This window comes from Hemitrygon akajei, chromosome 3 (assembly GCF_048418815.1).
Source record: "Hemitrygon akajei chromosome 3, sHemAka1.3, whole genome shotgun sequence".
NCBI lineage: Eukaryota > Metazoa > Chordata > Chondrichthyes > Myliobatiformes > Dasyatidae > Hemitrygon > Hemitrygon akajei.
This window is the reverse complement of record NC_133126.1, coordinates 182,762,441-182,783,810: the sequence shown is the minus strand read 5'-3', so window position 1 is coordinate 182,783,810 and position 21,370 is coordinate 182,762,441. Positions and strand designations below refer to the sequence as shown.

General features: G+C 39.9%; 1 long non-coding RNA gene across 8 annotated transcripts in view; it reads left to right on the top strand.

The window, feature by feature from the left end:
• The first annotated feature begins 1,388 nt into the window (after positions 1–1,388).
• The window catches only part of LOC140725709 (uncharacterized), a 57,477-nt gene continuing 37,495 nt past the window's right edge, over positions 1,389–21,370 (top strand). For 7 of the 8 annotated variants that reach the window (XR_012098427.1, XR_012098430.1, XR_012098428.1 and 4 more), the window contains exons 1-2: positions 1,397–1,608; positions 1,940–2,129. This is a non-coding gene — a long non-coding RNA (uncharacterized lncRNA). Of the gene's footprint in view, positions 1,609–1,939; positions 2,130–21,370 lie in introns of all 8 variants that reach the window. The other variant, XR_012098432.1, reaches the window with a different exon arrangement.

Sequence of the window (21,370 nt, the reverse complement as noted above, 5' to 3'; positions counted from 1 at the left end):
ATCCATGGAAAAAAACACAGTCAAAGTTTCAGGCCGAGACCCTTCAGCAGGACTGGAGAAGGGTCTCGGCCTGAAACATCAACTGTACTCTCTTCCATGGATACTTCCTGACCTGCTGAGTTCCTCCAGCATTTTGTGTGTGTTGCTTGGATTTCCAGCATCTGCAGATTCTCCCTTGTTTGTAACTTGAAAGATTAACTTGTTTTTTTTTCCTTCCATAGTTGCTGCCTGACCTGTATTTCATGACAGTCTTGCAAATGAATTCATAAAATCTCATAAAGGCAAGTTCAAGAGCTTATAAAAGTTACATATTTTGCAGCTATTTGCAATTTCACATCCTTCTCGTTGGGGACTATATATAATATTGGTCCTTCAGTCTCTGAAAGCCCAGCCTAAGATTTATAACTAACCTAGGTGAATCTTGACTTGACTGCTTCATACTGCTAAGTAATATCTGGTTCTTTTACCACACCAGACTTCTTTACATTTACACTCTGTGGCCACTTTATTCAGACAACCTGCTCATTAGTGCAAATATGCTAATCATGTGGCAGCAACTCAATGCATAAAAGCATGCAGATATGGTCAAGAGGTCCGTTATTGTTCAGAATGGGGAAGAAATGTGAACTAAGTGACTTTGACCGTGGAATGATTGTTGATGCCAGATGGGGTGGTTTGAGTATCTCAGAAACTACTGATCTCCTGGGATTTTCACGCACAACGGTCGTTAGAGCAGGGGTTCACAACCGGGGGTTCATGGATCCCTCGGCTAATGGTTGGGGTCCATGCCATAAAAAGGGTTGGGACCCCTCTCTGCTCTAGAGTTTACAGAGTGTAGTGCAAAAAGCAAAAAAAAAAAATCCAGTGAGTGGCAGTTCTGAGGGCTGAGAGCACCTTGTTAATGAGAGAGGTCAGAGGAGAATAGCCAAAACGGTTCAATTGGACAGGAAGGTGACTGTAAACTCAAATAACCACGTGTTACAATAGTGCATCTCTGAATACACAACATTCAACATTGAAGTGGATGAGTTACTGCAGCAGTAACACCCAGTGGCCACTTTATTAGGTACAGGAGGTAACTAACAAAGTGGTCACTTTATGATGTATGAGTTTCATTGTGATTTTATGGACAATGGCATCCGATGATGTTATAAACACTGATTGCAAACGATTGGAAGCAAGATAAAACAATCAGCATCTAGTGGGAAAGTCAACCAAACGGCCTTTGGTGTTTCCGTAGCGCTCAAGTTACTCAGTCTAAACTTACAAATAATTGACTCTCCATTCTTCAATTGCATCTGAACACACAGTGCAATTATAACCATTTATTATTAACTCGATAAAAATCACGTGAGCACTGAGAACCCCCTCTCTGACAAAGCCAATGCTTCTGAGCGGAGAAGTGTCATAATTATACCATGGAACAACCGTCTGTTCTGATCATTTCCAACCTTAAGTGAGCCACCTGCTGAACACAGCCTACAGAGCTAAAAGTAAGCTCTTTGAAAGTTGGTGGGCGATTGAGTTCATAGCGCTTAAAAAATCAGCTATCTCCATTTAATTGTTCAGGAGAAACAGATCGAGACAATCGCATCTGTGCAACTGAAGGTAAAACTAACAAGGGTGGGGGGGGGGGGGGTTGCCACCGCAGGCTTTGTAAACTCGCCTCCATTCTGAAGTCTACCGTGCAGTGGCTGTAGAAATTACAAGGTCGAAACACAATGCACTCTGCAAAACATATTTCCCAATTTCACCGAAAAAGAGTCAAAATAGCGAATGCTGGAAATCTGAATCCTAATTATGCCTGATGAGCGGATGATTAGGGACACAATGATTTGGCGCGAGTGACAGCGGAGAGTATGTAACTTCACATAGTTAACCAAAGTTGTGAACGCAGCGTGTGTGCCACTTAATATCCAATTGTACCTTCCTTTTACAGAGGAAGCTAAACTCGAGGCGAAGTCTTCCAGTACTCGCTCGAGATGGATCGCTCTCCGAAGTATTTTGGATTAGTCATTCAGCCTGGAATGCTAAACACAAGATGTTAGCTGAGTCAGTGATTCGAATAAGCACATCTCTAAGATGGAAGCTCAGCGTTCAATCACAGGGACCACTGTGAAGGGATAATGGTGGGTAATATAATTTAGTTTAATGTTCTGAGCATATTTCCTTCTTTATGTGTGATCTCCAATAACCGAGTTACACGCTGCTTCCTTTCACATGCATGTGTTTATGGAGTAATTGATGCACAGTCTGCAGTCCAATAATACAAAATCCACACCCTACTCTATGCCATTTTAGCGCTGAACGTGCCTTCCAATTGATTTCTCTTTTACTGGAAGGTGACCGACCCATCTGCTGAATTGCGGTAACTCCGAAATTCGTCGCCCTGTCCCGAGATCTTTGCGCTCTCGCGTTTCCGGGCATTTAAACTATCTACTCCCCCCACCCCTCCCCCCCCTATGCCATTGACGGCGGCAGACGTGAAAAAGAATGGAAGTCAGGGGCTTTGATCATGCAAGACGTAATCAAATTCTGACACTCTCTAACAGATGGAGCATATGTGTTTTTTTCAATATGTTTTATTACATTAGATATGTTGTTTTCGTGTATAAATTGGGGAGCTAGTCAATTTAAGGCTAACTATGTTTTTAAACCACCTGCTTTAAACTCTATTGTCATAGTCATCGTCATATTCAGTTAGCTTTCCATGTAGGACTGTTTCTTTTGACAAATAAGCTTGAGCACTCTAGAAATTATGTCTCAGTCCCCTGATGGAGTTATAAATAAGGTATCTAGCTCTATTTCAATTGTTTTCATTTGCAGGTTTTGGAATTCTTGCAAATCTAAGATTACGCATTGGAAATAATTTATTCTGGTAAACGCCATGTTACATATACATAGCAGAAGTGGATATATTTGTGAATATATTTCATCACTTCAGCAGGTTCTTAATTATGTCTGCACTTCATCACATTTGTGTATATGACATTAAACTGGGTTTGACTCATTGACTTTGGGGTAGTGGTAATGCACAAGAAAGATACGGTAAATGGAGAGTGCACATTCTTTCTGTGACTGGTGGAGTAGGGGGTGTCTCCTCCACTTCTCTCCCACATCACAACCATATGACAGTTTGTGTCATGTTAATTGGCCACTTCCACAGTTGAATCAGACAGGGGGGAGCAGTAGTTTATGGACATTGGGGTGAGGATAGGTTATAGGGTACAGGGATGGATGGGATTGCTTTGAAAGCTGTGAAGACTCAATTCTGTTTCAAAGAAAATAAGAGAAAGTAAGTGTCTTTATTTATTAAGTATTAGTTCAAGAAAGGTCTCTGTTATGCTACAATGTCCTTGACCTTCAAATGAGAGAGCCCTTTCAAGGGTTTAGCTGAAGCCAAAGAATTTGGTAACACGCAGAGTTGAAATTAGACAGCTCCTCAGAAAGCTGACAAACACTGTTAATGTCCAGGTAGATCTGCTCCAACTTATTTCATTTTGATCATTTTCCTTAATGTAATCCAACAGAAACAACAATAATAACCTTTATCTTAATCTTCCTCCAACTGTTGTGTAGAGAAGCAAAAATGTCAAGTCTGCCAGATACTGTATGCTAGTTCACTCCACTCATGCAAGCTGTGTTTACATAATCTACTTACCTGTGGGCAAAGTAAGCATACTTTATGGAATAATATTAATAAGCTTGTTTTGTAAATAGTAGATTTCATAAGTAAGCAATAAGTTCCAATATTCTACCATTATTGTCAAGAACTTAAAAACAAAATTTGGCATGAGGCATCTGACTTTGAAGAAAGAACACCCAAACTACAATGGTCTCATTGAGGCTTTTCATCACGGTACACCTCTAAACATTTATGAGGGGGTTTCTCCTCGACTGACCATTGAAGCACATTCACCCTCTTTGTGAAGCTCCCTAGATTAATTGCTGATGACAATTCCGTACTCCTACCTGTTGGTAACACTGCCGTGTCACAGTAAGAAACTATAGCAGTCCCTCGAAAAGAGCCTGGTGTGATATAAATCAAACAAAATGGCCACCTCTCTGCTTACTGTCTTTGGATGTAGAACACTTGGGTCAATTTCGACGTGTGCAAGGCTACCGTTTATTTATTAAGGAAGCTGCATAATTTAAAATTATAAATATAGGCAGTTTTATTTGCTAGATTGATTTTAAGTAATCATTGTCAAAATGGGGGAAGTGTCTCAAATAATTACCAAAAGGTAAATTCTTAGTTCTATTCAAAAGCATAATTTAATATCCCTGGTTAAATTTCACGTCATTCCTTGTTTTACTCAAACAGTAACACAAAGAGGATACCATTCATGAATTTTTAATTGCAACCAAAGTTTTGACTCCCATTGTGTTAACATTGTTAACACATACACTTTCTTCAATTCTTACATCTATAACTTAAATAAAATACTTCATATTGATGCAACCATGGAAAAAAATAGTTACTTTTGTCCTCAATTCATCTCATTAAAACACTAACTTGAATGCAAAACATTTTGCTACACCTAAAATCAATAAAGTTCACACAAGGCAGGGACTACTGAAGTGCCAAACTGGTCAATGGCTTGAAGTATTCTACTGCCATCCAATGGTGAATTTTCAAACAGCATCATACAGAACCCAACACATGCACTAAGGATCTCCGCCTAAGAAACATTTTTGAAAATAACACTTCAAGCCCATTCAAGCTATTATCACGGCAAATGAACAAAAACATCATCGCTTAACATATTTTGTACACATTTGAAATATTTAATTTAGCACATTTTTTCATGTTACATAAATTAGTGTGAAAATAACTGAAGCAGATGCTGCCAACTGAGGTACCATACACAGCGCCCCTTCTCTTTAAGTAGGTCTCACTCTATTCACATCCTATGAGATCAAATTCAATCAGATGTTACACAACTGTTAATGGCCAGATGTCCAACTCTTCACTCTCTCCAATTCACTCCCTTTGTGCTATATTAGCCTCATATAGCCACTGTTTCAATTCAGACACACAAACACATATAAAATGGTTACCCCTCCAGTTAGTCTACCATCAATATCCTTAATGAATTTTGTGCCACTTCACAATTTTATGTATAATTAGCACCACTGACCTACAAACAGCTGCTGTCTACTGTTTTTTTACATTGGTAAATGGTCTAAACAAAATAGGAATGGGAACCTTTTAGATAAGGGAGGAGAACAATTAAAATGTCAAGTTTTGCAACAAATAATTGATTGCATCTCATAATTAATCCAGTACACAATATTTATAATTATTCCAAGCCTGCTGGGAATAGTATGCAATTACAACTGAGACACCTCAGCTTCCCTCTAGACTGTATTATATCTCTAAATCCATGCATTCACAATTTGCAGCATCACACCAGCTCAATACCTTGGGTATTAATAATCATCGCTGCTTTCATTCTTCAAACCATAACTCCAGTTAGGCCTTTTCATGGAAATTCTCAGAATCATAGGCTAGGTGTATGAATTAACCCTAGTGGTGAATAAGTTACAAGAGATAGGGGAAATTGTCCTTGCTTTCCAAGCAGAAGATGTTTTCCTTGATGGGTTTCTTTTTCAGTTTATGCCAAGGATTGGGATTTATATTTTCTGGAGTGTTGCCTTTAGGAGATGATTGTGGAGCATCTGTCAGAACAAGCTTTACCTGTGCTTTGCTTTTGATTGATACCTGGAACCTCCTTTGAATAGGTTCCAGCAGGTAATCAGAGCATTGCTCTTATTCACGGTTGAATCTTTGAGGAGAACAAAGCCTTCCTTTGGATGACTGTCCTGCTCATTCAGCACTGTTAGTAAAGTCACTCCAATATCTACACCTTTAGGGAAATGTGTGTTATTTTATATTGCCACATATTTAAAATACATAGACATTTATCACTTAAGTAAATTTGGAATTCACATGTATAGTCCTTTTGCAACTATGCTAGAGCCTCCGCAACTTGTCATTCACACAGTAATTGAGCCTATGATCTCACCTATTGTAAGACAAGGCACATCAATGTGCCTGAATGCCTAATGCACTCTAGTGAAAAGAATGAATTGCATTTTGTTGTCTCCTGCCTGAAGATGCACGTGAATAAAATGGAACAATATAAACTAAAAATTTCACGCCTTGTTCTGTTATTCACAAATTGTTCTCCAAAGGAACCATTTCCATCGGCTCTTTTGAATCTTGGGAGAAGCCTGCGTGGTTCACTGATAAATATAGAACAACAGCATAAGAAGGGAATCAAATTGATAAATCAACCTTTCATCAAGCATGAATGGCTGATGATGAAATTTGATATAATGTCTTTTGAATCTTGATGAGTTAATGTTTTAACAAGGAAGAAAGGTTGAAATGATTTGTTCAGCTTGATATTTTTTTTCAAGTTCTAGAGAGCAATCATTGTAAAATAGAGATATATACCACCTGTGATTAATTTAGTGATTTTTCTTCACTAAATTTCTGGCTCCCAGACCACTGTGATACTCTGATTGTTTCAGACCCACACCACATATTTGATTAAAATAATTAGTCATTTATTTGCTGTCAGCAATGTTTGTTAAAAAATATTTACTTGGATTTGTTTTAGTGAGCCTGTATTTTGAATTGACTGTGATTTGTCTGAGAAAGAAAATAGGTCTAGAATTAAGAGCTGTTTGACTTGTCACATCTTCTGACAGTTGTCATCTGTTGCAGCATTTACCTGTTTAATCTCAATTTGCAGTGCCTGTTTTTTCCAGAGCAATGTGAGAGTATTAGCAAAAGAAACCTTACCAGCAAGGTAAGATATTCCCTTTAAGAAACTTTGCCATCTCTTTGAGAGAATATCTTATATCCTTAACGCACTAGATAAGCACTTTTCTCAGTAGGTGCTCCCTGATAAATATGTTGTTGCACTATAGATGTTGCCCTTCATTCAAAAACATCCTGATATTTATCAGCCTCAAAATAATTATTGTGATTATATTATTGGGAGGGGCACCCTATTGTTTCCCTAAGTACAACTTCACTAACTCCTCTTCTTGTCAGATTAGTCAGTACCTGAGTTTGTTATCAGTAGTATATTTTATGACTCTGACTTTTGTAGGACAGTCGCAAATCCTTTAAGTCTTTCTTTCATTAGTTCTTCATTAACCACTATAAACCTGCCCGCCCCTCCCAAATGTCTGCACCCATTCCCAGCAGCCGCCATTTTAATTAAGGAGCTGGCTCAAACGTTAACACATCCATTGGAATGCAAGGTATGAGATGTGACTCAGGTCCAGAAATGAAATATGGTATCTGAAACAATTTTAGCTGCTGAGGTTGATTGCACAGTGGCAACAATCTATTGGGAACAACCCAGAAAAGAATAGTACTTATGACAACTCTGATGAATAGGACAGCTGCAGATTGCATGAATTACCATACAATATAGTCAGGTTAACTAGATGCATTTATCATTTTCCATGAAAGAGGCTGGGTAAAGGATCAATGAACCCCTCTAACACAAGGAGACAAGTAATGTAATTGCTGTCCAGGCTGCAAAATTAAGAAGAGGCAGCCCGCTGCACCCCTAGTCTGATTCATCCTCTTGTAGATGTTCACTGTGTACCCCTTGCACAGATAAGAGTTAGTAGTCTGCTCATTTGGAAGGGACCACATAGGTGTAAGAATTCTACTTGCACTGCAGATAGTGAGAGTCAGGAAAAGTGGATATAATTTGGATAAAGAGCTGTTGGAACGCAGGTGAGAAATATAGAATATGTATTAATTTTATATTAAAAATCAACTTTTTTTAATATCTACTATAAATTCAATCCAAAGCTATTTTACATTCTTATGTCCTATGTTCAATATATTCAGTAGTTTTAAGATGTTTTAAGACATTCATTGCCATTCATGTGGCTCCCTGTGGTGATGGAGGGTCTTACCCACCTTACTCAGCCTCACCATGTCCAGTACCAGAAGGGCCCTAGACGGTGGTTCTTCCCCACCAGAGATCCATTGCACTAGCTGCACCGAGCTTCAGTGCATCCCCTCAGTATGCAGTCCTCCACATAGAATATGTCATTCACTTCTGGGCATCTCGCTGTGCTGGAAGACCAAGACGTTTCAGGTAGCCTAATGAGCGTCTTTCACTGAGTTAATTACCTTCCAGCAGCACTTTGTGTTTGTCTTTGTATGTGACCCTAGAAATAGCCAAAGGGTCAGAGCATCCACTAATGCAGAGTTGCTTAGGATAAACGAGGAGCATTACATACTTCTCCAAACCCACTTAGCAAATCTACAATCTGCAAAGAGGTGGGTGAACATCTCCTCCCCACTGAGCATACATTGGGGATGATACTCTGACTGTACTGGAAGGATATTACTGGGAGGGCCCCCTCTTTCCACTAGTTGATGCTTGTTGGCAAGTTCTGGTAAAGTATTGGGCAAGTAATGATTATGGCAAGGTGACTATGTTGGAAGCCCTCACCTCATCCAACAATTCTGTTAGATCTGCCTTGAGGATGTAAAGCTTTGTTCTTTGCTCATTCTTCCAGGCCCACCCCCAGACAATTTTTCGACATAACCCAGCAGAAAGGATACAACCTTTCTTTATAAACACGTCTTTAGTGGAACAAACCAATGCCGATATATATTATTAAGCTCAACTTTCCAGAATGGATTATTTCTTCATTAGAGTGCTTGGTATGTGCCATGTTTTCTATAATACAGCAATGATGGCTCTTCAAAACTTGCTAAGATAATTCTAGGATATTTTGGGCAATCCTGATATTGTGAAAGGTGCCATCTTGATTTTTTTTTCTTTTTCCTTCACGTACTGAAGTCATAATGTTAATGTTATTGTTATGTTCATGCTGAACTTTCCACGGATGACCTTGAACATAGTCATCCCAATTATATTCTTGAGTTTGGAAGCCACAGGTAAACATTTACGTTATTAACTTGTGATTGCTTATCAGCATAATCTGTAAAGTAATTCCATGTTAATAATACTGAAACAGCACAACACACCTAAATTTAATTTCACAAAAACCATGTTAAATGTTCTATGTTTTAATAGAAATATCACCCTGTTAATATCTTTGCTTATGTTGTAGGCAATGGGATTTTTTTACCAACATATCAAATATCAAAGCAATTTCTTGCAAATGCGTTGTATTTTTGTCTTAATGTATCTTGCAGATAAGTGGACATAGAAAGCCAAAAGATGGTAATAACATGTAGATTAGTTCACTATTATTACACCTTTATACTCCTTTTCAGTAAAGACTTTGCCAATATTTTGCTACATCTTTGGCCAGTCTTGTGCTTTATTTGTTTAACTGCAATGCAGGTGCAAAACTATATTTTACACTACACGCTGCATCCACAAAGCAAACAGCATTATGAAGGACCCTACACACCCCTCATACAAACTCTTCTCCCTCCTGCTGTCTGGGAAAAGGCAGCAAAGCTTTCAGGCTCTCACGACAAGACTATGTAACAGTTTCTTTCCCCCAAACTATCAGACTCCTCAATACCCAGAGCCTGGACTGACACCTTACTGCCCTATTGTCCTGTTTATTATTTATTGTAATGCCTGCACTGTTTTGTGCTTTTTATGCAGTCCTGGTTAGATCTGTAGTCTAGTGTAGTTAATTTCTGTGTTGTTTTTTTACATAGTTCAGTCTAGTTTTTGTACTGTGCCCTGTAACACCATGGTCCTGAGAAAACGTTGTCTCATTTTTACTAAGTACTATACCAGCAGTTATGGTTGAACTGACAATAGAAGTAACTTGACTTGACTTGCATTCTGTTTTCTTTTTATTATCTCAATGAACTGATTTATGACATGATCGTCTTGGATTTCATCCAATTTTTTCTCTGTATCTTGGTGCATGTGACAATAACAAGCCAATAAAGTATAAGTAGGCTCACATTGGACTGACTTCTGCTTACTACTGAAAATCTCAACTTTCAGTTATCATGTATTTAATTCCTTAGTGCAGAAAAAAAAGCAATTCCCAAGGAGTACAGTTTTTGAACATCTTCAAAGAAAACTCTATGGCGTGATTCTACTCTTTCATGTTTATACTTCAAGACCAAATACCAATGTTTCTAGAGTGCTGAAGAAATCAGTTTCCTCCTGTACACCATCAGGGTGTTTCTCTGAGAAACAAACATAAGCCTGTTTTCAGAAATCACCAGCAAACAGGCTCCCATTGAACAGTAGCAAAACATGCCCACTATCAGGAGCATACCCAAGTCATGGCAATATTCACAGAATAAATTACAAAACACTAATTTGGGGCAGAGGCAGTCCATTCCTCCTTTGCTCTATTTAATAAAAAAACAATATTCTGTAATTCCTTTTGATTACTTGGTACCCTTTGACAGTCAACAGTTATTCTGTGCGAAGTATAACTTCCAAAGAATTACTATGGTAACTACACAATTTATAAAGAGGCTTTCATCAGTCTTTTACTACCGTTGAAGGTTTCTTGTTAAACGTGGTCACTGTAGGAAATGCAGTAACCAATTTTCACATGAGGAGGCTCTAGAAACACTAATGGTGTAGATTTTATAGTCAGTGGCAAGCTCACAAGTGATCCATGAAGCGGTTAGTACTTGCCTCATGCAATTTCCCCAAGACCTAGTTGATGGAAGAAATCAGCCCCCTCCTCGGTGGTGAGCTGTTTCATGGCAGTCAAGCTATGTGGGTGGAAGTTCCAACGCATTCAGAAAAAGAAGAACAAGCCCTACCCTTGAAAATAATGGAAAAAGTCTTTGACAGCTGTCTAAGGCATACCCTGGGGATAACCTGCTGTCAAAATCACTTTGAACATTTCTGTTTAAAAATTTAAGAATGAGCTATAAAAATATGAATATTTTGAAAAGAAGAAAAGTGAATCAAACTAACCAATAATCTATCGTTCTTGGAGTTCTGATTTTCTAGTGGAGATTATTCTGCACACTAAAAAAGCATAATTAAACTAATCTAAACCACTAAAGCGTGTTAAAATCTGAATATAAAATAATTTTAATCATGTTACATTGACTGGAGGATGAATTACATAATTTGTCTGCTCTTCTTTATTTAGTGCGTCATTGACCTTCAGTAAAGCCCAGCAGGGCCATGGTTGAATTTCTCGTGTGAAAGGTGATGTTGAAGGTGAGAAGGCAGGTGAATGTGGTTGAAAGGCAAATAGATCAGCCATGATAAAATAGCAGAGCAGACTCGATGGGCCGAATGGCCTGACTCAGCTCCCATGTCTTATGCTGACAAATCCAATAGTGCAGCACTGTCCTCCAGCTCACTGCAGGGTCTGTAATGATCCTTGCAAGTAACTGTCCTGATCTCTGTTTACTTTTGCAAAATCCTTGAAGCCATTTAATCATTGCTTAATATCTAAAATGTTCTACAAGGGTTTCTGTCTTTAAAGGTTTTTACCTCATCTGTTTGACTTTTCCTGTAAGTGGAAAGATCATAGTTCATAATATTAAATAAAATCTATACAAAACTTATAACTTAAAACTTTCAGTAAGATGGCAGCATGGTCATATGCAGCATCCTCTCCGGGCCTAACCAAAGGTGTATTTGTCTTTCCTGAAACATTTTTTATGATCGCAAGACACTGCTGGACATTAAGAACTTCAGGTACTGCAGGCCCACACCATCAGCGAGTTGCTCAATAGCAGAGGAGCTGGAGTTGATGTGGGCTATGTTGCAGCCTGCTACAGGAAGGCATTGGAGTCGGCGTGCGAAGGCAGTGTGCAATCTGACAGCAAGTGATTATCTTGGACATTTTCGTGCGATTGCGAGACCCTGTTGAACATGGTTAAGATAGAATACTGCATGTCCAGTTCACAGGTTTATTGGTGAGAATGACGAAAGGGGAGCTGCCTGGCCCTGTTTATAGCACGGTCTAGGCCTTCATGCCGCGGGCTCGCCTGATGTAGTCACCCAGGAGAGGACATGCTGGAGGCACTGTGGCCCAGTGTCCTTGCTGGATTGGGAGCAGGCCCTCCCATCAGTGCTGCTTTCCAGTGTCCGTTTGGTGGAAGACAAGGTAGATTGCATGCATTTGCCTACGGACGGCAGAGGGCTTGTCCTTGCCGACAATCATCCATGCACCGTCAATCTAGCAGGACGTGTCACTCAAACTTGGTTGGGCTATGTTAATTATTTTTTGTGTGACTGTATGTTTACTGCTATATTTATGTGCTATGTCTGCCTTGTGCTGTGTGTGACTGTTGGTATTATGTTTTGTACCTTGGCCCCAGTGGAACGCTGTTTCATTTGGCTGTATTCATGGATATTCATGTATGATTGAATGATATTTAAACTTGAACTTAACGGAATCTGGTATACCTAACCCATGATATGGAATAGGGAAAATATATGAGGCTATGCAGAGTAAATTGTTTAGTTTTAGAATATTTAGTAAGAAGCACATTTGGCTTTTAATTTTATTAGCAAGTATATTTCAATTGCAAGTGGTGGTAAATTGCTTGAACATCTTTTATGTTAAGCAATGATGGAGCTCCTAAATAAGACACAAAGCTCATTACAACTGAACTGCTATAAATAATTCATAGGCTGATGATGTCATGTGGCATGAGATGAAACTAATCATTTACAGTCCACTATTCTACAAATGGTAGCATGTTTGCTATGTTTCTTTAGATACTTGCAGGCCTCACATCACCAGTCAAGTTGAGGAGCTGAGTGCTTAGGATACCTTATACTCACTTGTTCAGAGAGGGCATTGCATGACTCAGTAGCCAGAATCATAACTTTTCTGCAAAGAGCAAAATGGCATTCACGAATGATACCATTTGGGAATACAACATAGAAAATAGAAAAATACAGCACAGTACAGGCCTTTCAGCCCACAATGTTGTGCCAACCCTTAAACCCTGCCTCCCATATAACCCCCCACCTTAAATTCCTCCATATACCTGTCTAGTAGTCTCTTAAACTTCACTAATGTATCTGCATCCACCACTGACTCAGGCAGTGCATTCCACACACCAACCACTCTCTGAGTGAAAAACCTTCCTCTAATATCTCCCTTGAACTTTCCTCCCCTTAACTTAAAGCCATGTCCTCTTGTACTGAGCAGTGGTGCCCTGGGAAAGAGACGCTGGCTGTCCACTCTGTCTATTCCTCTTAATATCTTGTATACCTCTATCATGTCTTCTCTTATCCTCCTTCTCTCCAAAGAGTAAAGCCCTAGCTCCCTTAATCTCTGATCATAATGCATACTCTCTAAACCAGGCAGCATCCTGGTAAATCTCCTCTGTACCCTTTCCAATGCTTCCACATCCTTCCTATAGTGAGGCGACCAGAACTGGACACAGAACTCCAAGTGTGGCCTAACTAGAGTTTTATAGAGCTGCATCATTACCTCGCGACTCTTAAACTCTATCCCTCGACTTATGAAAGCTAACACCCCATAAGCTTTCTTAACTACCCTATCTACCTGTGAGGCAACTTTCAGGGATCTGTGGACATGTACCCCCCAGATCCCTCTGTTCCTCCACACTTCCAAGTATCCTGCCATTTACTTTGCACTCTGCCTTGGAGTTTGTCCTTCCAAAGTGTACCACCTCACACTTCTCTGGGTTGAAATCCATCTGCCACTTCTCAGCCCACTTCTGCATCCTTTCAATGTCTCTCTGCAATCTTTGACAATCCTCAACACTATCCACAACACCACCAACCTTTGTGTCGTCTGCAGACTTGCCAACCCACCTTTCTATCCCCACATCCAAGTCGTTAATAAAAATCACAAAAAGTAGAGGTCCCAGAACCGATCCTCATGGGACACCACTAGTCACAACCCTCCAATCTGAATGTACTCCCTCCACCACGACCCTCTGCCTTCTGCAGGCAAGCCAATTCTGAATCCACCTGGCCAAACCTCCCTGGATCCCATGCCTTCTGACTTTCTGAATAAGCCTACTGTGTGGATCGCACTAAAATGAGACATTGTGTGAAGTTCAATGAAGTTTAAGGGAGCAAAACATCGGTGAATAGTCGCTGGCTGATGACCCTGAAGCTGACCTAAGGGCGCTATTGTGGGTATGGCAGGCAGCAATGCTGAGCAGGAAACATCTTCCTGTAAATCTCAATGAATACAAAGTTATACCGCATGAACGCAAACAGGCATTTCCACTGAGGCTGAGTGAGACTAGAACTAGAGGTCACAGGTTAAGGATGAGAGGTGAAATATTTAAGAGGAGCATGAAAAGGAACTTTATTCCCTTGGGGGCCATGGTAGCATAGCAGGTAGTGTGGCGCTATTACAATTTGGAGCGTTTCAGATGTCAAAAGTCAATTCCGACAACCTCTGTAAGGAGCTTGTATGTCATCCCTGTGAATGCATGGGTTTCTCCCACAGTCCAAATATGTCCCAGTTTGTAGGTTAATTTGTCATTGTAAATTGTCCTGTGATTAGTCTAGGGTTAAATCGGTGGGTTGCTGGGTCATGCAGCTCGTTGGGCTGGAAGGATCTGTTCCTCATTGTATCTCTAAACAAAATAAATATGACTTCTTCTCGGGCAGGTGGGGCTCGTCAGCCTTGCACAGCAGCCCGCCTCGGAGAAGGAAAACTCTGATTTTAAACCTCCACTGCCTTGCGGCCAAACCCACCCATGGGAAAGGCTTCGGGAGTAAACCCCGAGGAAGAAATCTGGAGCCCGGGTCCCTAAGGCAGTTTGATGTTGTTATCAACTTCACTCCGGGAACCTCTGTGAGAACACTGGTGCCAAGCTGTATCGGCACTTGTCTTTCCCTTAGACTATGTCAGTGACGTGCAGAGGGGGAACCATTGCATGGGCACAGCCGGTTCTTTAAATCTTCCCGTCCAGGCTTGCTTGCCCTGGAGAGGACACAGTCCACCAGAGGTGCAAACCCATGATCTTCTGGGATCGACAACTGCCTACTACTAAGACTTCTTCATGCAGAGGGTGACGGGGGCGTAGAACAATTTGTCAAAGGAAGTGGTGGGCGGAGGTTTGATTTCAACGTTTCAGTGTAATTTGGATCGGTACATGGATGGGTGAGGGGTACGGAGGGCTATGGTTCGGGTGCAGGGCAATGCGACTTGTCAGAATAATAGTTTGGCATTGACCAGATGGGCCAAAGGCCCTGTTTTTTTGCTGGAGTGTTGTTCTGTGACTTAGGACTGATTTTTTGTGAACTAATAAGCATATGAAATTATGTCTAATGTCATCACTGAGTTTCATTGCAGCTCCCAAACACTATGCCTCAGCTGAATCACTGCATTTTCCTGTACTCAGGTAGGAAACCAAATCACCTCAGCACTCCTCTGAACACAGGAAGAAAGAAAGGAGCAAATAGTTTAAAAGTAGTCAGCTCAGGCGTTCAGTCTTGCACCTCATGATGAAAAACGTCTGCATGCAAAAGTAGTTTCTGGACTGTTGTAAACAACCATTAAGGGCCTGCTGTATTCTTTTGTTTTAGAATGCCAAATAAATACTGTCATGAACACTAGGTTCCATTCACCTATTCGCCTAGTATGCGAGGCCTACTTTGCTTCTCAGTCTGACTGATGACTTTTTAAAATTCTCACTTTCTGTGAGAATTTTAATGGTGGTTTCCAATGTCCCAAGTTTATTCCTACTCTTAAACAAATGCTCCACCACAAAGTTTCTTAAATTTTGAGCAGCCTTGATGTACTTATTCAGTGTCTGGCAGCTGTGCCTTAAGCAATTTGTGTTCTGGGCACTGAATCTCCCTTCCTAAAGTTTTCTATCTCTTCTCTTTTAGTATGTGCTCAAAATCTACCACTTTGATGAAACGCTTTTTAATGATTCTAATATCTCCTCAAGCGGCTCAGTGTCAAATTTTGCTTAATAACTTTACTGTGAAGAACCTTTGCAGATTTTGTAAGAGTTCCTGTACAGTGCAAATTGTTAAAGATTAATGTATTCTGCTTCATATAGTGTAGAATATTAATCCTATGAGTAAAAGAGTGAATCCAGGATTTCCTTAAAGGGAGAAGCAACCTTCTACATTAGGGCATGAAAAGTTACAGGGGCAAAGCAAGAAAATGGGGTTGAGGAGGAAATAAATCAGCCATGATGAAATTGTGGAGGAGACTTGATGGGCTGAATGGCCTAATTTTGCACCTAGTTCTTATTATTCAGGAAGTATTGAACCAATGTCATTCCAGGAAGTGGGATCCAGAAACTGGATTGTGTGTATTTTCTAGGCAGAAAATACGTGTAAACAGTTCAAACTTAAAAAATAATCTCCTTTGGTTTCAAACAATTCATTTAAAGATGGGGATAAAGGTTAGCTTTGCTTGTCACATGTACTTCAAAGCATACAATGATTAACTGACAATCTTACAATGAATTGGCTGCTGCGTAGAATGTTGGTGAGGCCACACCTGGAGCATTTTGTGAAGTTCTGCTTGCTATGCTATAGAAAAGATGTGATTAAGCAAGAAAAGATTCACAAGGATGTTGCTGAGACTGGAGAGTGGATCAAGTGGAATTGCTTTCCTGGAGTGGATGAGGATTCTCACTGTTACCATCAGGTAGGAGGTAGAGAAGCCTGAAGGCACACACTCAGCAATTCAGGAACAGCTTCTTCCCCTCTGACATTGAACCCGTGAACACTACCTCACTTTTTAATATATAGCATTTCTGTTTTTGCATGATTTTTAAATCTATTCAGTACATGTATACTGCAATTTATTTATTTATTTATTTTTAATTATTTTCTTCTACATTATGAATTGCATTGCACTGCTGCTGCTAAGTTAACAAATTTCACGACAAATGCCAGTGATAATAATTCTGATTCTGAGGGGTGACCTTATAAAAGTTTATAAAATCATGAAGGACAGAAATAGGGTGGATAGTCTGATTCACATGGTAGGAGAGTCTAAAACTAGAGGACAAAAGGTGAGAATGGAAAAATATGAAGGAGATATGAGAGGAATATTTTTCACAAAGACAATGGTGGGCATAAAGAGCAACCTACTAAAGGAGATGATAGAGCCAAGTTTCGAAGACATTTGGACAGGTTCATGGATAGGAAAAGTCTAGATGGATATGGGCTCAATACAGACTTACAGAATTAGGTCAGGAAGACATTTTTCTTGGCATGGACCACTTAGGCCCGAGAGCCTGCTTCTATACTGTGTAACCCATTGACTCTGCCAAATTGATGGCCCTTAAAAAGCAGCCATCACAAGATGGTGGAAAATATGCAAAAGTAGAAGCAGGAGTATACCATTTAATCCTCCTGCCTGCTCTGGTACTCAATAAGATCATGGTTGATCTTTAATGGAGAGACTCTCCTTCCTGTAGTAACGTCAAATCTCTCATTTCTCTTAACATCCAATACATCTATGAATATTAGAATATCTGAGCCATCTTAGGAAGAGTACTGCCATGAATGGTTACTTGCTGGGTATAGGAATTCCTTCTCATGTTATTTATGAATGACTGACCCTTTGATCCGTGACTCAGGTTTCCAGATGCCTCTGCACGGGAAGGATTTTCCCTGTCAAAACCTGATAAGAGCATTGTAATTTCTGGAAGAAAAAAATCATTTAGACATAGAGTAAGGAAGACCTTTCTTGTCCTGTTCAGACAATTAAATGTAGGGGGCACTGCCTGCCCGTCCCCCTTGACCCTCCCTGAATTACCTTTGGGGAAGCAGTTAATTGCCTCACAGCTCCAGACGCTCCTGCTTCCTCCTTACACGCCAAAGGCATTCAGGCTGTTATGTTAATTGGCCATGGTAAATTAAACCAGTATGCACACGAGAGCACTAATGCCAATAGAATCTGGGGTGGAGGGTGATCATATTGATGGGGTTATGGAAAATATAAAATGGGTTAAGAGTAGAAACAAGGGAAAACCTGCAGATGCTGGATTTTATGGAAAAGAGTACAGTCGACGTTTCGGGCCGAGGCATTTTATATGCGTTGCTCGGGTTTACTTGCAAAGGGAGTCAGTGGACTGAAAGGCTTGTTTTCCTAGACTTCCATGTCCCTATGATCTCTGTCAAACGTGGTCCTGCTCATGGTATATTTAATTATGTGCAGCGTGTATTTATGTCAGAACCATAATCTCATTACTGCATTTGATGCATGTTGAAATTGTTGATGAGGCCAAATTTGGAGTATTGTGTGCAGTTCTGGTCACCTATTTACAGGAGCGATATCAATAACGTTGATGGATACAGAGAAAATTTACAAGGTGTTGCTGGGATTTGAAGACCTGAGTTAGAGAGAAAGGTTACATAGGTTAGGACTTTATTCCTTGGAGTGTAGGAGAATGAGTGGGGGGGGGGGGGGGGGTGGTGGTGGTGGGAAAATTGATAAAGGTATACAAAAGTAGTATAGGTAGGGTTAATGCAACAAGACTTTTCCATTGAGATTGGGTGAGACTAGGACTAGACATCATAGGTAAGGGTTGTTGTTCCTTTCCACACCTTGTGGCACATTGGCAGCACTTTTTGCTATTTCTCTACTACTTGTCTGTTTTTTACGAGGCCAAGTTGCTAGATTGATGCTCAACCCAGCACGGGTGGAAAGCATGCAATGGGCTGGCCAGATTCAAAGCCTCAAAGTCCAGTGCTGGTGCCAATACACCACTGGCCAGCATAGATAAGGGTGTGAGGTGAAATATTTAAGGGAAACGAGGGTGACGTTCATCATTCAGAGGGTGGTGTAAGTGTAGTACAAGCTGCCAGCGAAAGTGGTGGATGCTGGTTCAATTGCAACATTTAAGAAAAGTTCGGATAAGTACATGGATGGGAGAGATACGTGAGGGCTATGGTTCAGGTCCAGGTCCATGGGACAAGGCAGAATAATAGTTCAGTGTGACTAGATGGTTTGAGAGGCCTGTTACTATGCTGTAGTTCATTGTGTCTCCATGACTCTACACACTTTCTTCCATTTCATTGCTAAACCAGGAAGAAAACCGTATATATATTATTTTTTTGAGGCACCCAATGGGCAAAAGACTTCATGATTAGCTTTCTTTTTAAATCTTTATTCACTTAATAGATTAACAGCATTTCCTGTCGAGCTGCCCTTGGTTAAAATTTGCTGAGTTTCAACCTGAAGTGTTTATAATAAAATCTAACAAAATCACTTCAGCAAAAGGTCAATGATTTTGTCGGATTAAATAGTTCAGCCAACCAAAAGCCAATAAGTGATAGAACCAGAAAATGTCATGCATCAGTGTGTAATAAGTATCGTATTCTTTAGACTGTATGCAACCCTTCCTTCCCCCACACATCTAATTTCATTCTAACAGCCAGAAAAGTTCTATTTCAGATCTTGTGTCAGGTAATTCCTTCACTAAATGAATATCCCTAAATAAATGCACATCCCTAATTAAATAGTTGAATATATTAACTAAATTTAAGCTATAATTAATTCTGCCTTTGGACCTTGCCAACTGTTGTGTTCATTATTGAGGGAGAGTGCAGAGCACACCAGGATGCCAGCATGCAGGATACTCAAATGAACTTTATTGATAACCCATCTTGTACAGTATGTGAGCTCCTCCCATGTAGGAGTGGCTAACTGAGTGGCTTAGGAATAATACTATTAACCATCACTTCACTAACATCCTGCCATTCCAAGGGAACAGGATTTAGGAAGGGTAACCTATTAAAGATACATAACTATTTTAGTATATAGTCTACTTTAATTCTAGCCCTTTCAGTTATGCCATTATTGTCATTTTAGCATTTCATTTGCACTGTTTGCGAATGCACTACATGCAGGAGGTGTTGCATTCTGGGAAGACAAATGATGGTAGGATTTCATAGTGAATGGTGGAGCCCTGGAGAGCATCATAGAACAGAGGACCTGGAGGACAAGTGCATGAAAGTTGAGTCATGGTTAGACAGGGTGGTGAAGAAGAATTTTGGGATACTGGCCTTCATCTGTCGGGCATGAGTAGAGACATTAGATGTTAAATGTGGGATAACTAGTTCTGACTTCATAATTCATTGTGTGGAAAAGTACTAGAACGGCAGAGGTCATCAATTCACCAGATCATAAGTGCACGCCTCAATAAGGTAAGAACAAAATAGACATGCTATTTCCGGACACCCGTGTTTTTCTTTTGATTAGTTTTGGAGTTACAAAAAAACATAACGGTGATAACAAGGGGTTTTAAGAGAAACTCATGACAGCTACCTAACTGCTGAAGCACAGCACATTTATTTCTTTTAAAGGGAAAAGAAATGTTCGAGTTAAAAAATAGTGCAGCGAGACCCTCGACTTAACAAAAACCACAGAACACGTTTTTTTTTCAGAAAATATAGAGAGACAGTTGAGCTAAAAAAGGCAGAAATTGGATAAAATCACAGGTTCATAAACAGTGAGTATTTGGTGATAGTATTAATAAATACAAAGCAAAATAAGAAATGGCTCGCTACTTCAGAAAGATAAACATGTTCAATTGCACAACAGGTATCTCACAGCTAATGCTTACTGAACAAATTGAGCAGTATTTTAAAGTAGATGGAATAGCCAATGGGAAATGAGTGCCAGGTTTGCTGAATGCTGTTGGTGGAAAAAGTGCAGTTTGCACAGAAGTTTAGCTGCTCCAATCAAACCAGCCAAAATGAGTTTTGTTGATATCATGAAAGTAATGCATTAAGAACCAAAGCCATTGTTGATTGCAGAATGTTTTAAGTTTCATAATTGAAATTATAAGGAACGGAAGTCACTTCAGCTTTTGTGGCTGTATTGAAGAGATTGGGAGAGCACTGCCAGTTCAGTGATGGCACTGAGAGATTATTTATTTTGTAGAATCTTACAAGAAAGCGTTCAAAAATGACTCCTAAGTGAAACAAGCTGAGAACAGTTGAAAATGTTGTATCAATGGAAGCAGCAGTCACAGACATAGTTGAGTTGCAGTCAGGAATGAGTGATCAGAATTTCAAGGTCTAAACAGAAAACTGCCTAGCTGGACATATTTTGTTACTGTTGTGGCAGGGGCTCAAATACACCAGACCAACGCAGGTTTAAATGTGAAAATTGCAGAAAATGCAACAAAGTAGGACACATACAAAGAGTATGTCTGGCAAACAAAATGAAAGGAATGCACAGAGCAGAGAAAAAGTAAAAAGGATGCAGTTTCAAAAAGAGCACTAATCTGAATGCTGATTAAGAAAAAAATTGATAATGATGAGAATGACAAAGGACTAAGTAGCCTTGCAATTTACAATGTGCGAACTAGCAGGAGACAAGCGATATGGGTTATACCAGAAGTGAATGGCAAATTAATTAAAATGGAGTAGGACGCAAGCTCAGCTATTTTAGTCATTCCACAAAATGAGTTTGAATG